Raw genomic sequence first — 16,383 nt, 5'->3', positions numbered from 1 at the left:
ATGGCTGGAGCCCGGGGTTGTGCTTCACCTCGTCTCCCCCACCTGAGGGGTGGGGTTGGCACAGGCTGGAACACCACCCTTCCTGACGTAGTTTTTCCCGCCAGTATTCCCGCCAGAGTGGGGGTCAGAACTGGTGGGGGCCAGTTGCTGGGTACAGCAAATGGTCTGGAGAAGCTCACAGAGGCGGCATGCCTTTGAAGCTTCCCCCTGCCCATCCTTGGGGAGGAGACCTAGCACCTTGTCCAGGATGTGCATTGTTGCAGGCCCAGGAGAGCGGGGGGGCTCTCCACCCAAGGGTCCAGCAACATGTCTGCTGTGTGGTAGCGTCTGCAGCCACTCAGCCCAGATGTGGATTGTAGGTTAGGTTTCAGGGGGCATCTCTAAGATGTTCTCTGGTGCATTTTACATTAAATCCCACACTGGCATCAGTGCAGGTTTAATGTGCTGAGAAGTTTGGTACCAAACTTGTCACTCTTCAGTGTAGCAATTATGGTGCTGTGGAGTTCGTAATGACAACCTCCCAGCACCATATACTCTTAATGGCATCACTGCACTTACAGTGCCCATGAATGGCCCTGGGTACTGTAGGGGCACAGGCTCATGCACCTGTGCCCACACCTCTGGCATAGGGCACCCAGCTACAGGGGTGACTGAAGTATGCCAGGGCAGTGGGTTCTGTGGGCATGGCACACAGGGATGTGTGCCATGTTGACTCTTTGTTTAGTTTTGTACTTAGACACTCAGCCTGCAAAGGCAGTGTGTGGGTGTCAGGGTACAGGGCCCCTGAGGGTGGCACAATAAGTGCTGCAGTCCTCAGTAGTCTTCTCTGGTCACCATGTCCTGGGTACCTAGGGTACCATTTACTAGCGGCTGATAGGTGGCCAGAGATGCCAATTGGGTTTTAGTTTCAACACAGTTTTTAGGGAAGGAACTCAGGCCCTGGGTACCTGGTTGGCAGGAACCCAGGGCACACTCAGTCAAAGTACATCAGCAGTTCAGAAAAAAGTGGGGGCACACCAGTGCAAGAAAGATGGCACTTTCTCACATGCTGACACTATCCGTTGCAAATCGGGAGTATGACAGTGAGTTAGAAACCAGGACTGGTGCACACCCTGGTTGGAGAACTACATCGTATCAGTATACAGAGAGTGAGTTAGTGGGTTCAGGGTAGAGTTTTGTTCATTAAAAGCAGTTTGATTTCTTTTTTGAATGATGTGATTGAAGGGTTCAGTCTGATTTCAGGGGGCAGGGAGTTCCAGATTATGGGGGCAATCCGGAGAAGGCTTGGTTGTAGGTTTTCTTTTTCTGAAATTTTTACGGTTTCAACAGTAAGGTGATTTCCTTCTAGATGATCTGCCACCGCCTAACAGTTCCAGTTTATCAGCTAGGTACTTCGGTGTGTTGAAGTGTAGGGCTTCATGGGTCATGCAAGCAATTTTCTTCTGTATCCTTGCCTCATAAGGGAGCCAGTTTAGTCCCTTCAGATCTGTAATGATGTGGTTGTTCCTTTTGGATCCAGTGATGAACCTTGCAGCAGAATGAAGGGATGGCCTTAGTGGAGGCAACTTGGATCGTTACAGACCACATAGGGTAGCACTCCCATAGTCTAACCTGATGATCACTAGAGCTTGCACAGCTGATTTAACCCGTTCCGTGCTCCCGTCGGCAAACCGCCGACGGGAGCACTCTTACCCTGGTGCTGCGAACGGCCAACAGCCGTCGCAGCCTCGCCCACTCTTTAGAACGCCCGCACCGCGTGGAATTGCCGCCGCGGTTAAGAGGTTAAGGTCGTTGAAGGCGCGGAAGGGCTTTATTTTTTTTAGAATGCTAATTTAAAAGTTTACTCCTCTGGTGCTGAGCTGATGTGTTCCTGCATGTTGAGATTCTTGTCAAGTGGAATTCCCGGTGATCTTGTGGAATCTATAATGTGTGGAAAACTGTTAAATGTTTCATTCAATCTTCAATGTTGAGGGATTGTTTTGGTGGGCCAATTAAGAGGAATTCGGCTTTGAGCGAGTTCAGTTTGAGTTGGTTTCTGGTTAGCCAGTTTTGGGTTTTCAGCAGAGTTGGCTGAATAGACAGATATCTTCAGGGGAGGAGATTTTAAGGTATAGTTGGGTGCCATCTGCATACATGTGGTATTGTAATTGGAAAATTTCAGAATTTTGTTTAGAGACTCAATGAACAAGTTAAAGAGAGTAGGTGCTATGGTGGACCCCTGAGGGATGCCTAAAGTGACCGGAGTGGTAGTAAACAGGGATTGTTTTTTTTTTGTTTAAATTTGTTTATTAGGGGGCGTGGCTAAGATGGCGGGCTAGGAGGACGTGGTTTACCTCGGCTCCCCGGCCCAAAGCCCGATTTCGCCTACATCTGGCGGTGGCGACCTCCAACACGGGCGATTTCTGCCCAGCGTAGCTGACTGGTGACCGCCTGCGGGGGACCGGCCTCCGGCCCGGAACAGAGATTGCAGCGGAGGGACGGCTGCTCCGGCCCTGCGCGGGAGGCGGCCGCCATTGCGGGGGACCCGGAGTGAGGACCCAGCTGGCGTGGGTGAGAGGCCGGCCTGCGGGCAGTGTGGCGAGGAGATAGCGTTGCCGGCCCGGAGGAAATCCAGTGAGGTGAGGAGTCCTCTGGGCGGTGTGGCACAGCGGCCGCCCGATTCCCGACCGGCGGGCTAGCTCACCCGTGTCCCCGGTTCGGGCCTGGGCGGCCCGACAAGGCCTCGCTACCGGAGGAGCCGGGCGGACCTCGCCGTTGGACCCACTTTTGCTGCAGGCGCCGGCCGGGACCCGGCGATTGGGCGGAGCACCAGAGGCGGCCAGGGGTGCTGACAGCCGGCCGTCCCGCCGGCCGGTGATCCAACGCGAGGCCCCGGCTTTGGGCCTAAACGGACTGGGGAATTGCACCTGGCCCTCGCCGGCGGAGCCCCGCTGGCGGCCGATATCTGCAGAGTCCTGGCATTCCCGCCCAGCGCAGGCGGCGGCTGGGAATAGAGGCCACCCTGTACTTCACCGGCGGGCGGCCTGCTTCGAGGACCCGGCGCTGGGCCGAGGCAGACCTGGTGGCCGCACCTGGCCCTCCCTGGCGATACCCCACGAGCAGCAAGCACTGGCCGGAATTCAGCAGGCCCGAGGAGCACCAGCAGCGGCCGAGGGAAGGTGACCGGACACAGGGCCCCAGATTTTAGGCCTCAGCAGACTGGACAGGCTCCGGTGACCTGGTGCGACAGCGACACTGCGTGGCCCCGGGGGGGGGCCCGAAGACCTCATCGTGAACCCCGGGTGGAGACGGGGCTCACTGCACAGCGCCAGGAGGCACGCTTTCCAGGGCCGGGGCCTCACAGGAACACGAGGTGAAGAGGCGCGCCCCTGTGGGCCCCGCGAGGCTCAAGGCCAGAGACAGGTACAGACTGTGGCATCCCCGGGGGCGGGAGGTAGGAGCCTCATTACTGGCGCTGGGACTGCATGCCGCATCGGGGGCCCGGGGTCCTTCACTGAGCGCCCCGCCACTGTCCTGGAGGCCGACCTGGGGCCTGCACGCCGAGTCGCTAGCTGAAGGAGGCCCCCATTGAGCCTGCGCACCCCCTCAGCGACTCAGGGACATTGGAGCGCGTGAGAGTCCGTACAGGAGTAGGATCTTCGACGCACGTCTCGGGGGATGGAGGGATCGAGTCCCCGGCGGGAGGAGGAGGAGACGCTTGTCGGGGCCAGATCAGGAGTGGAGGCATTGTTCTCGGCGGGAGCCGGTGTGCCCCGCGGACAGGGCCCAGACCGGAGGGGGTGGCTAGAGAAGACGGAAGACAACAGCTGCACCGGCGAGTAGACCGAGTGGCCCCTTGGGGATCGGAGCGGCCGCGCCTGAGCCCACGCATGGAGCGGCCCGGGCCTTAGCAGCAGCATGGCCAACGCAAGTCGCAGGACCAACCGCACCATCACGGACATGCTGCATAAACCTGCTACCAAAGGGGGGAAGACTCAGACGCCCCCCTCCACCCCAGCTGCTGCTGGGACGCAACCTCAGGATGAGCAGGACGCTCCCATCACTCGAACTTTTCTGGAATCACTATTCAATACCCTTAGGGAGGACTTCCAGGCTCTTAAACAAGATATTGCCGAAGAACAACGAGAACTCTGTCGGGATCTAGATGGACTGGGAGAAAGAGTGGCTGCGGTGGATGAAACCGGCCATGCACGGAGTGAAGAGCTAGTACACCTGCAGCAGGAAGTTCTCCGCCTCCAGGAGCAACAGGTGGGCCTGCAAGCGCACGCTGAAGATCTGGAGAACTGCTCCCGGAGGAATAATATACGGTTGCGGAATGTCCCACTGAACGCTGAAGGGAACAGTGTCACGGGATACCTGCAAGACCTCTTCCGGGAGATACTGGGTGAGGCGGAGGACTTCCCCATTCGCATTGACCGGGCTCATAGGGTGGGTCTGCGGCGACGGGCCCCGGCCCCTCCGCCTGACATCCTGGCTTTTCTTCCAGACTTCCCGTTGAAGGAGCGAATCCTCCAGGAGGCCCGACGGAAGCAACCTCTGCAGTTTCGAGGAGTGAATGTGGCATTGTTCCAAGACCTGTCAGCTATCACGTTGCAGAAGAGACGCAAATTCAAAGTTGTGACAAATTTCCTGCGCGACAAAGAGATACCGTATTCTTGGGGCCACCCGTTCCGGATCATTTTCAAATGGCAGGGGAAATTGCACCAGCTCCGCTCTCTCAGAGACACCTGCGCCCTCCTGGACATCGAACTGCCGGACCTCTCAGACACGGAGGAGGGACTGCCCCGCGGTTCTCAGGATGGGGCGGCGCACCGCGATCAGGCAGGCTGGCAGAGGGTGGGCCGACGGCGCAGACGGGGAACACGCCTGAAGCCGGACCCCGAGACTATGGCTCAGGAACAAGCAGCGGCTATCCAGGAAATGGTGCGGGACACCGCTATTCCCCCGTGAGCAGTTAGTTGGGGGTCGCTCATCACAGATTGCCTTGGCGGGAGGGGGGTCGGGGGGCGGGGTGGCGCTGCCACTGCCACGTTCCCTGCAGATACCTTCTACGGACTGGTGATGTCCACCGGGACCGGGACTATGGTTTGTTCTCTTTGGTTCCAGGTTTGGATTCTGGTTGGGGGGATGGGGCACGAACGGGTTGGGCTTGGAGGGGCATGCTGGTTGGGGTTAGGGTGGGTCTGTTTTTTGAAGGGGAGGGTGGGGGAGAGGGGGGTGGGGTACCTTCTTGTCCGCGGAAACTGGGAGCCTTCACTGCACCTTTACCTCTCAGGCCACTGACACGCACTGCCCTTGAGAACGCACGCTCACCACATCTGGTAACATGTCTCCACTGACTATCATCTCCCTAAATGTCAGGGGGCTTAACAGCCCCAATAAACGCAGGGCGATCCTCTCCTTCTTAGAGCGCGCACAGGCGGACATTTGCCTTCTGCAGGAGATGCACCTGCTGGCCAAGGACCACCACAGGCTTCGCTCCCGCGCCTTCCCTGAACAGCATTTCTCATCTGCGTCCAGGAAAGTCGCTGGGGTGGCCATACTGGTGGCGCGATCATTTAAGGGACGAGTGCTGCAGAAGGAGGCGGAAGTTAAGGGCAGGTTGCTACTCCATCGCTTTCTTGTGGCAGGGCAGACACTACTCATTGGTTCCATATACGCCCCTAATGAAGGTCAGGAACGTTTCTTGCACTCTGCGCTTGAAGCAGCTACAGCCAACATGCACCAACACCTACTACTGGGAGGGGACTTAAACCTGGTGTTCCACAATATCGCCGATCGCTCCAATCAGAGGGTAGGTCAAGTGGGGGCATTGTCGACAGAGGGCCACGCACATCTTGCAGATCTGGGTCTTATTGATTTGTGGAGGCATTTTCATCCCCACGACACAGCCTACACGCACTACTCGGCAGCCCATAAATCCTATGCGCGGCTAGACTACCTGCTTTGCTCCGCTCAACTGACAACGCGTGCGCTCGGGGTGGAGATACATCCGGCCTCCCTATCAGACCACTCCCCGATCTCTGTATCCCTCTTAGTGCCCGATTCACCCAGCCCGCAACGTCACTGGCGCCTGCGCGACGGCTTGCTGCACAACTCCTCCACAGTGGAGAAGATCAAGGCGGCAATCAGCCAATTTCTCACACATAACGCTAACGATGACACTTCCAAAGCTACCCAATGGGCGACTCTGAAAGCTGTCCTCCGGGGCGAGTTTATTTCCCTGGCGGTAGCCAACAATAGGGAGAGCGCGCAGAAAAGGGCCGAGCTCACACAGCGCGTAAAAGAACTCGAGCAACCACACCAACGCACTGGAGCGGCCAGGGCATGGCGCCAGCTCTGCACTGAGCGAAAGATGCTTGCCGCGCTTGACCAGGATGTTGCAGAATTCGCGGCCATACGCCTGAAGCACGCCTACTACACGGGTGGGGACCGCTGCGGGAGGCTACTAGCGTGTAAACTGCGGGAACAGAGGCAGCAGAGGCATATCCACTCCGTCCGCACTGCTCGAGGTGAGTTGCTCACCGAGGATGCTGCCATAGCGGCATCGTTCGGGTCCTTTTATGCAGATTTGTATGAAGCGGACGGGCTAGATGTGGGATGCAGCAGCGAGTATCTTGATGGGGCGATCCTCCCATCATTGGCCAAAGCACAGTCTCAGTTCCTCGACAGGCCCATTGGCCTGGAAGAGGTCATCTCGGCGATCTCCCGCCTCAAGTTGAGGAAATCCCCGGGCCCCGACGGATTCTCGGCGGCCTTCTATAAGACCTTCTGCCAACAAGTGGCCCCCCTACTACGGGATCTCTTCAATACCTTTGATCAGGCCGGAGCTATCACCCCAGACCTCCTGGAGGCGGCGATATCAGTGATCCCCAAAGCCGGTAGAGACCCCACCCAGTGCGGATCCTATAGGCCAATATCCCTACTGAATGTAGACCTTAAGCTCTATACGGGTATCCTGGCGAGCCGGCTAGCACCATACATGCAACAACTTGTCGAGCCCGACCAGGCCGGCTTCATCCCCCAGCGACAGACGAGTGACAACACCAGACGTGTCCTCCACCTCATTGAGGCAGGCTCGCGCACGAGACCGGGATGTATGCTTCTTGCCATTGATGCCGAGAAGGCATTCGACCGGGTGCACTGGCCCTATCTTGACCAGGCACTCCAGAGATTTGGCCTAGGAGAAACGACCCGGAACAGGATATTTAACTGCTACAAACTACCCACCGCGACAGTTCGGGTCAATGGCCACACCTCCCCACGCTTTCCAATAGGACGGGGAACTCGGCAGGGGTGCCCCCTATCCCCGCTCTTGTTTGCGCTCTACATGGAGCCGCTGGCGCAGCGAATCAGACAGCACCAACGCATTAAGGGTATCCCCTTCGGGGCGACACGCACAAAATCAGCCTCTACGCTGACGATGTCTTGCTCTCTCTGATGGACCCTATGCAGTCTCTGCGGGCACTTCTGGTTGAATTACACTCTTTTGCGCAGGCCTCCGGCTTTAAAATCAATGTGGGGAAATCAGTGGCCCTAAATGTGTCCTTACCCCCCGACGTCTTAGCGGACGCCAAGGCAGAGTTTGACCTGCAGTGGTCCGAATCCACGGTCCCCTACTTAGGGGTACTGCTGGCACAGACGGTGCGGGGCACGGTGGAAGCCAATTACACCAAATTGAGCGAGCAAATTAGTGAGACGCTGCGGAAGTGGAATCGCCTTACGCTTTCCTGGCTTGGACGTATCGCGGCGGTCAAAATGACCCTTCTGCCACAAGTCCTATACATCTTCCAGACCCTGCCCCTGCGTCCACCGGCAGGCTGGCTCCAGAAGACGCAAGCGGATTTGGCACGCTATGTTTGGAACGGCCGCCGCCCTCGCTTTAAGCAGAGGATAGTGATTCTTCCCCCTGCGCATGGCGGCGTAGGAATGCCGGATCTCACCCTGTACTTCCAGGCGGCGCAGCTGCGGACCTTGGTGGAATGGTACCAACTGGAATCCAGTAAACACTGGCTCTTCCAGGACCAGGCGGTCGCTGGTCGGCCCCTCCAGGGTATATCTTTCCTGCCGCGATGCCATAGGCCCCCTAACCTCTACGCATCCTATATCACGAGCACGGTGATGAAAGTCTGGGATCAAGTGGCGGTCCGGGGAGAACTTACTTTGTTTCCCTCTCCGCTAACACACATCTTCGGGAACCCCGACTTCACTCCGGGCCTAGACCCGCAGCTCTTTAAAACATGGAGGTCCACTCCCTGTAGAGAAGTCGGACACATGTTCAATCTGGAAGGCATACTCTCCTTTCAGAAAGTAAAAGAGGACTATGGAATCCAAGAGGCGGACAGACTCCCATATCTACAGGTCAGGCATTGGGTCCTTCAACCCTCCGTTCGGCCTGGGGTACAGCGCTTCCTCACTCCCTACGAGAAGTGGCTTCTCACGCGCACGTCCGAAAAGAAACTACTCTCCGACTTATACCAACATTTGCCTCTCCCCCACATATGCACATACCATCCGGGGAAAGCCAGGTGGGAGGAGGACCTTGGGAGGCAGCTCAAGCGGAAGGAGTGGGAGGGGATCTACCACAGAGCCAGACACTCGGCCTACCACACCGGCCTCACCGAAACCCTGACTAAGGTGGCCATGTATTGGTACCATACTCCAGCGCGTATCCATCGGTGGGATCCCAAGGCCAGCGACCGATGTTGGAGGGGGTGTGGGGAGCGGGGCACCCTCGAACACCTACTTTGGAGTTGTGAGAGGCTGCGACACTACTGGGACACCATCCTAGACCTCGTAGATGCACACTTAGACACCCAACTCCCTAAGTTCCCTGCCTACATACTTCTTGGTCTGCCGAATGCACTAATGTACCCCTTGAAATCCATGAGGGGGAGGTTGATTACCATAGCTTTGGGTGCTGCGGTACAGAACATTGTGGCGCGATGGAGAGACCCACAGCCCCCCGTTCACCTGGGTTGGTTGCACAGACTCAGGACAATTTTGGGGATGGAGAAGTTGTCCCTGACAGCGGCGGGACGGAGTGAGGAGTTCACAGATATCTGGCGGCCGTTCTTGTCTTTGCTTACCGGGGAATTTCGGGAGCTGAGCTGCCCCCGATACCTGCGGCTGTTGCGCCTCGCAGACACTCCGCTGCCGGAGCCTAGGACGAAGCCCGGCAGACGTAAAGCCCAGTGTGGGAAAGAACAGGGTCCGTCCCTTTCGGACGGCTAGATGGGTTGGGGCCTGGGGAGGTTTACTCAGCGGACAAGAAGGGGGTGGGGGGGCAGGGGGGGTTGATTGGGGTTGTTAGGGGTTGTTGGGGGTTGTTTGGGGCTGCTTTAAAGGCATAGATCATTTCAGCTTCCGACACATTGCACTGCTTTATGACGCGGCCGGCCCGTCTGGGTTGTAGGCGGCTTGCTGTGTTTAATGACTCTGGCCGTTAACTGTGCCTGCTGTGTTTTTACTTCAGCATTGTATGGATGTGGCCGGTGCTTCCCGAGCCCTGGTCGGTATACTTTTTGCTCTGAATAAACAGATTTAATACTAAATTTGTTTATTAGATTTAAAAAATTTAGATACAGTGAAGCAAAGTTTCATAGGTGAATTACATGCTTAGATAGACTAATGTGGTTTTGGCAGTTGGTTATACATTGGTAGTGAATGTCATTCATAATTACAGCTGATCGTTATTACAGACCCAGGAATTACATGCATATTGAGGTAATCTACTATGATTGCATGTGTTAGGTAAGATGCCTATGAACATGTACCCTGGCTTGGGAGTTACGCCTACCTTTGGTGCCATTGGGAGTCGTAGTTTTCTGCCCCCTCGATTGGGCTATATCCTCTGCAAACCAGTGTTGATACTAAACTGCTGGCCTGTATCTCTAACTGGTAACCTGGGTGTTGAACTGGGGTACAGATATGGGGTCAGCAGGGGGTGATATGGGGGAGGGGAGCAGGTCCTCTATTCATGTTTGCATGGTGCTCTGGAAGTCTACGGTCTACAGGCGGTTATTTCCCCTACATTATCTTGGGGTTGTGCTCACGTGCAAGAGCTGCCGTAGGGCGTCCCTTGCTTGTGTGTGTTCCGATTCATCGGGTCTGTCACGGGATCCTATTGGTGTGATGGATGGAGTCTGGGTTTGGGGTGCTTCGACTGGTTCGTTCCGTGTCGTTTGCTGGCTAAATAGGTACGGTAGTTGTGCCAATTCAATGGAAATATGGTGTTTGCGTGTTCCTTTCACTTCCTTGTCCCGTATCGCTTCCTCCTCTGCTGCACCCCACTTCTCAACTGCTCCCACCCAGGCCTCCAATGGGGGTCCTCCTGGGGCTCACCAGTACATGGCTATTCCTCTTTTTGCCAGGAGTAGGGAAAGTGACGTGAATCTGACCTGTACTTTATCAGTTTTTCGTCTTCTAAACATGCCTAGTGCACACGCCTCCCATGAATTGACCCCTGGGATATTCGTGTTCGCGCGGAGTGTCCCATGAATGTAATGCCAGTACTGTTGTAGTGTGGGACACCCCCAGAAAAAATGCTTAAAGTCCGCTGCTGGAGCCGAGCATCGGGGACAGAGGAATTGCGTGTCTGGATAGAAGCGTTGTAGGCACCCTAGCGTTAAGTATGCCCTGTGTAAGATGTTAAATTGTATGTTCTTAAAGCGTGCATTTCTAGAGACATTTTTGGGGTATTCTATAGTCTGCTCCCACTCCTTGTCATGCAGCGGCCGACCCATGTCTTCCTCCCATATTTGTTGCAGTGCGGTCAGTGGCTTGAGTAGCAGTTCCTGGACAGCTTTATACAGCCATGTGTCTGCCCTCCCCATAAGTAATATGGTATGTATTACTGGGTGTGTCGTTGGTTCTCCTGCGCTCGGATCCCAAAACTGGCGACTGCTGGCTATAATTCGTTTATGCAAAAGGAATCATACTCTTCCACTAGCTGATTGTAGGATCGCAATCGCCCATCCTTGAAGAGGGAATCCAGCTCAGTCAGTGAGCTGGCGGTCCACACCTGCAGGGTTCGGGCTGTGTAATATTTCTCATTGTTGGGGAACCCTACCAATAGAAGCAGTGGGGAATACAGGGGTTTCCCTCCGGACATGCGATGTATTCGCAACATACAGGTTCGCGCTATCGACACTTGCAGTGGGTAGGAGCGTTGGTGCTTAGTTAGTGCCAGGCAAAAACATGCGCCTAAGTGCCGGCAGGGGTATGTGTTCCACGTCAGAGGTTGTCTCGCCCATGTGACGCTCTGCATTCCTGTGCAAGAACCATTGTAGCTGTACCGCTAAAAAATATGCTTCAAAAGCTGGATCTCCCAGGCCCCCCCGATCCGTTGGTAGGAGTAACTTAGACAGGGCTACTCTTTGTCGGCCCACTCCCCAGATCAGAGAGGTGAGTAGTGTATCCAGCTTTCGGAAAAAGGGGCGAGAAGGAATGACTGGGAGGTTAGCAAAGTGGTACAGTAATCTCGGGACAATGATCATTTTGGCTAGCACCACTCATCTGATGGGGGCCAGGGGCAACATCTTCCAGAAGCTTACTGTCGTCCTAATTCCTGTCAATGCCTTATGGTGATTTCCTTCGTAAATGTCCCTGGGGAGTGGTATAGTCATACTCCTAGATACCTAGGTGCATCACTGCTCCAGGCAAGCCTCTGCTCCCCTATTATAACATTGAGGGGGACTAGGTGTTGACTCAGTGGGTAGATTGTGGATTTTCTCCAATTTACTCTGAGGCTTGAGATTTCTGCAAATTTCCGTCCAGATTGGGGTCAAGTTGGAGGTCATGTTGCATACGTATAGTAGTAGGTCGTCCGCGTTTAGTGACACGCTGTGGATCGAGCCCGCTAGTGGGATACCCCAGGTCCCTCCCTCGCGACGCAATCATATTGCCAGTGGTTCCATGGCCACAGCAAAGAGTAATGGGGAGAGGGGACGTAAACAGGGATTGGTTAACCTTAATTCTTAGAGTTCTGTTGTAAAAAAAATGAGGCAAACCAATTTAGGACAACCCCTGATAATCCCATTCTTCATTCAAGTAAGTCAAGGAGTTTGTCATGTTTGACTGTATCGAAGGCTGAGGATAGGTCTAGGAGGATTAGGAGGCAAGATTTGACTGATCTAGCATTTTAAGCATGTCATCAACTATGTGTGTAAGGACTGTTTCCATGCTGTGACCCTGACAGAGCCCAGATTGGAATTGGTCAATAAGGGGGAACTGATCAATGTGATTTCATAGTTGGGTATGGACGCATTTCTCAAGGAGCTTTGCCAGAGAGGGAATGGTAGAGATAGGAGCAAAGTTATCTGGGTTCGTATGATCTGCTGTGGTTTTTTTTAGAATGGGGAGTTACCTGCCCTGATTTTAGGCCGTCTGGTAAAGGTCCTTGAAATAGTGAAACATTCACTATCTTAGTCCAGAGATTCAGTAAAGAAGTTTTAATCTCATTGAAGACGTTAGCTAGTAGAGGGTCACAGAAGTGGTTTGACGGTTTAAGTGTATTTAAGATATTAAGAGTGGAATTTATTTCAAAGGTTTTTTAAGTGTCCCACGACGCATTGTTTTTTACTGTGAGTCCTTGTTGGTTTGGTGGCTGAATGATCATATGCTGGCGTGGGCTATTTGGAGGTATCATCGGGAGGAGCTCACTTGCTGTTTGGAGATCACTTTCAATCTTTTTTGACTTTTCAAGAAAGAAGGAGGCAAATATATTGCAGTTTGGCAGTTGATGAGATCCTACTGTGAAGGGGTTGGGTTTTTGAATGGATTGATGTTTGATAATTTCAAACAGTTTTTTTGGCCGATTTCTGGCTTTGTACAAATGATCTCTGAAGAAATTTGCTTTTGAGTTTCTGACGTGTTTATTGTTGGTGTAAGGTGTTCCACAGTGATCGCAGGTACTTCAGGTGTTCTAGTGATGGTGAGGATCTCCACACTCATTCAGCTTGTCTCAAATTGCACCTTTCTTAATTTTGCCTCCCAATATCCCATGGTTTGGAGTTTTTAGTGGGCAGTCTTTTAGCTGTAGAGGTGCAATTAACTGTATCAAGAATGGTCGTCATGTAGTGGTTTGTAAGGTCATGGACATCTGACATGTCCACTGGAGGAGGCAAGACATTATTGCTGAGGGATGTCAAATCATTAAGGTTTATGTCAAGAGTGATCCTTTTCCATTGCCTGCGTTTCTTGAGTTGAGGTTTATGTGTATTCCACATGGGATGATACATTCAAGCTGAATGGAATTTGCCTTAGCAATAACTATAGTTCCAGGGTTGCACCCATGTTGCGCGTAGGGCAGATTTGGTTTAGGTTGAGGCCCGCTAGGAAGGATTTTAGGCTGTTAACTGAGGGGTCATTCAGGTCATTCCAATGAAGGTTGAAATCTCTGAGGAAGATCTAGGAGCAGTTTTGTCCTATTTTGGTAGTGAGGATTTCCATGATTTGTTCAGAGAATGAAAGGTTGTCGCATGGAGAGTGGTAGATCACATGTAGTGAGCAAAGTGGTTTGTTGTTACTCAGAATGTTTAGGCATAGGTATTCACAAGAGGATAGCTCGATGGTTTGTAGCTGATACTTCAAAGTTATTGTGATGTATGCAGTCAATACCATCACACTGTCTGTTAGGTCTGTCTGATCTTATAATGTCATAGCTAGGTGGGACCAATAAGTCTAGGATTGGAGCAGAGGAGTTATTTCGCCATGTTTCTATTAAGAATAAGAGGTCAAGCTTCTACACAAGGATGAGGTCAGCGATGTCCTCTGTGTGTTTCATGGCCGATTTGCAATTTAGAAGCATGCATTTCAGGTGTGATTTGGTGTCCGCTGAGGTTGTCTGTATGATGGGGACTTGCTTAAGGTTGGACTTATTTACTTCTCTAGGGTTAGGCCTACGTTCTCTGTGTGAGTTGAAAACAAATGTTAGGAAGGGAGCCAGGTAGTCTGGGTTTTCATGGTGTGCAGGATTATATGTGAGGAGAGGGGTGTGTATGTCACTGTCCGATAGTGGATCCTTAAGCCTGACAAGGCCTCGTGGAGGCGTTGTGGTAGGGTATAGATCGCCATCTTGTGAGAGAGGATGGTGAGATAGTTGCCAACCTGTTGTTGGGTTGTGAGTGGATGTAACTATTACTTTCTGGAGTCAAAGTCAAAGTCAAAGATAGCTTTATTCGGTATTTGGCAAACACCATATAAGCAGACACAACAAAATACAATCAAAAACACAACATTTGATACTTAGATTAAAAAGGGAAATCACTGCAACAAATTCTTCTTCGTTACACTTGTCAATCAAATAACCTAATCTTGAAAGCCATAAAATCATTTCATAAAAACATTTGGTACAAAAGTGAATTCATAGGATTATTAAAACGGTTGAGGTAAATATGACATATTTATGTATTATGTGGTGTTATTAGGCACAGAATAATACTCCAACAAACCCTCAACCTTCTAATCATTTCTCATGGTTCCTCTACATTTTATAATGAACGACAAAAATGTTATCACCACTTCAATAGTGAGCTCATCTTGGAGCAAGTACAATCTATGCATGGCAGTTTTACAGCTTCTCAAACCCCACAGCTTTAGTAGTGGCAGCAGGTGTTTTTTCCTCCCCCACTGATAATACTTGCAGAAAAGAATACAATGTATATTGGACTGGGTGGCTACTCCGTCACACGGGCATTTCATCAATTTCCCAGACCAATCATTTGGGACAGGGAACGTTATTAGCCTGAAAAAAGAATCCGTCCTCAATCGTGCTAAAAGCATTCTATGATAACATGAGAAATTTGGCCCCAAATAAGGATGAAGGCCACGATCATGGAGGATCTGGCGATGGGCTATGATGGTAGGCTTATTCCCATCTAGATGATATCTCCTCTCCTCCATTAGACCAAGGCATGTCTCTTTTAATACTTTTTTTGACACTTGGGCACATGAGGTTGGGTTCGAAAAGAATTCTGGTTGGCCGATAGAATTCAGAAATTTTTTAACATAGGCCAGCCATGGCTGTTTGACGCCATTAGCTTGCTGCAGGCAATCATGAATTACTTCCCTATTGAAGGTCGTGTCCTCGCATGTCCAAATCTTGTGCCACAACATGACTGGCGCTAACTTTATCAGATCACTAATGTGGGATCTGTCAAGTTCATTGTGGCATATAGTAGTAGATGTGGAACGCGGGACACCTAAAAGATACCTCAGGAAGGCATTTTCCACCCTTTGGATTTCAGAGCTATCTGCAAGTCCCCAGATCCCCGCCCCATAGACAGCTGTAGACACACATTTTGCTGTATAAATCTTAAGTAGTGTGTCTACCGGTTTCCCGCCAAGTTTTTTCGCAAATTGCTTGACCGCCCCTATTGAGCGGGTAAAGGCCAGGTTCCGGGAGGTAATCGCTGTAGACCATGTCCCCCTATTATTAAAAATAATACCCAAATAAGAAAAGGTTTTAGTCATTGCTATCTTTGAATCGTTAACAAAGGTTTTGCAGTCAGGTGCGTTTTTTCTGGTGGTACATGACATCGTGAAAGTTTTCCCCACGTTTATTTTTAGGCCTCTAGAGCTCATGAAGGTTGCAAAGCCCATTAATGCCTTTTGGAGTCCCCGCTGAGTGCGGGCCATAATCACCGCATCATCTGCGTATAACAATAATGGGACAGCGAGACCATTTATCTTGGGGTAGTCCACCTCCAGATCATTCAAGAAAGCTGCTACCTCGTTGATGTATAGGTTGAATAAAAATGGCGCAAGTATGCAGCCTTGGCGAACGCCTTTTGCTATTGGGAATTTTCTAGTTCGCTCGCCATTTTTGCCAAATCTCACCGTGGCGCCTGCGTCTCTATACAACTCCTGGATAAAGCTTAGGATGTTTTTATCTATCCCCATTGTGGTCAGGGTTTTCCACAATATTCCATGATCCAAACAATCGAACGCCGAGGTTAAGTCGACGAATGTTAGGAACAGGTTCCCCTTTTTTGAACCAATGTATTTATTCATTATGAGGGACAGGTTTAAACCCTGCTCTATTGTTCCCAAACCCGACTTAAAACCATACTGGAATTTTGAAAGTATCCCATTGCTCTTGGACCAGGTTTGCAGTTTGGTTAGCAGCACCCTGCCTGCCACTTTCATTAGGTTGTCTAACAGGGAGATGGGGCGGTAACATTTTGGGTCTTGTCTGTCCCCCTTTTTAAATATTGGGATGACTATTGCTTCATTCCATGTATGGGGGAAACCTAGTTTAGTGTAGGCATTCAGTACATTTGCTAGTAAGGGGGCCCAAAGATCTACATTCCCTTTAAACAAATCAATGGGGACTCCATCAGGTCCCGGGGCCTTTAAACTAGCACTCTGACAAATCGCTTG

The sequence above is a fragment of the Lissotriton vulgaris genome, unplaced genomic scaffold (assembly GCF_964263255.1).
Source record: "Lissotriton vulgaris unplaced genomic scaffold, aLisVul1.2 SCAFFOLD_3046, whole genome shotgun sequence".
Lineage (NCBI taxonomy): Eukaryota > Metazoa > Chordata > Amphibia > Caudata > Salamandridae > Lissotriton > Lissotriton vulgaris.
This window is presented reverse-complemented; position numbering follows the sequence as displayed.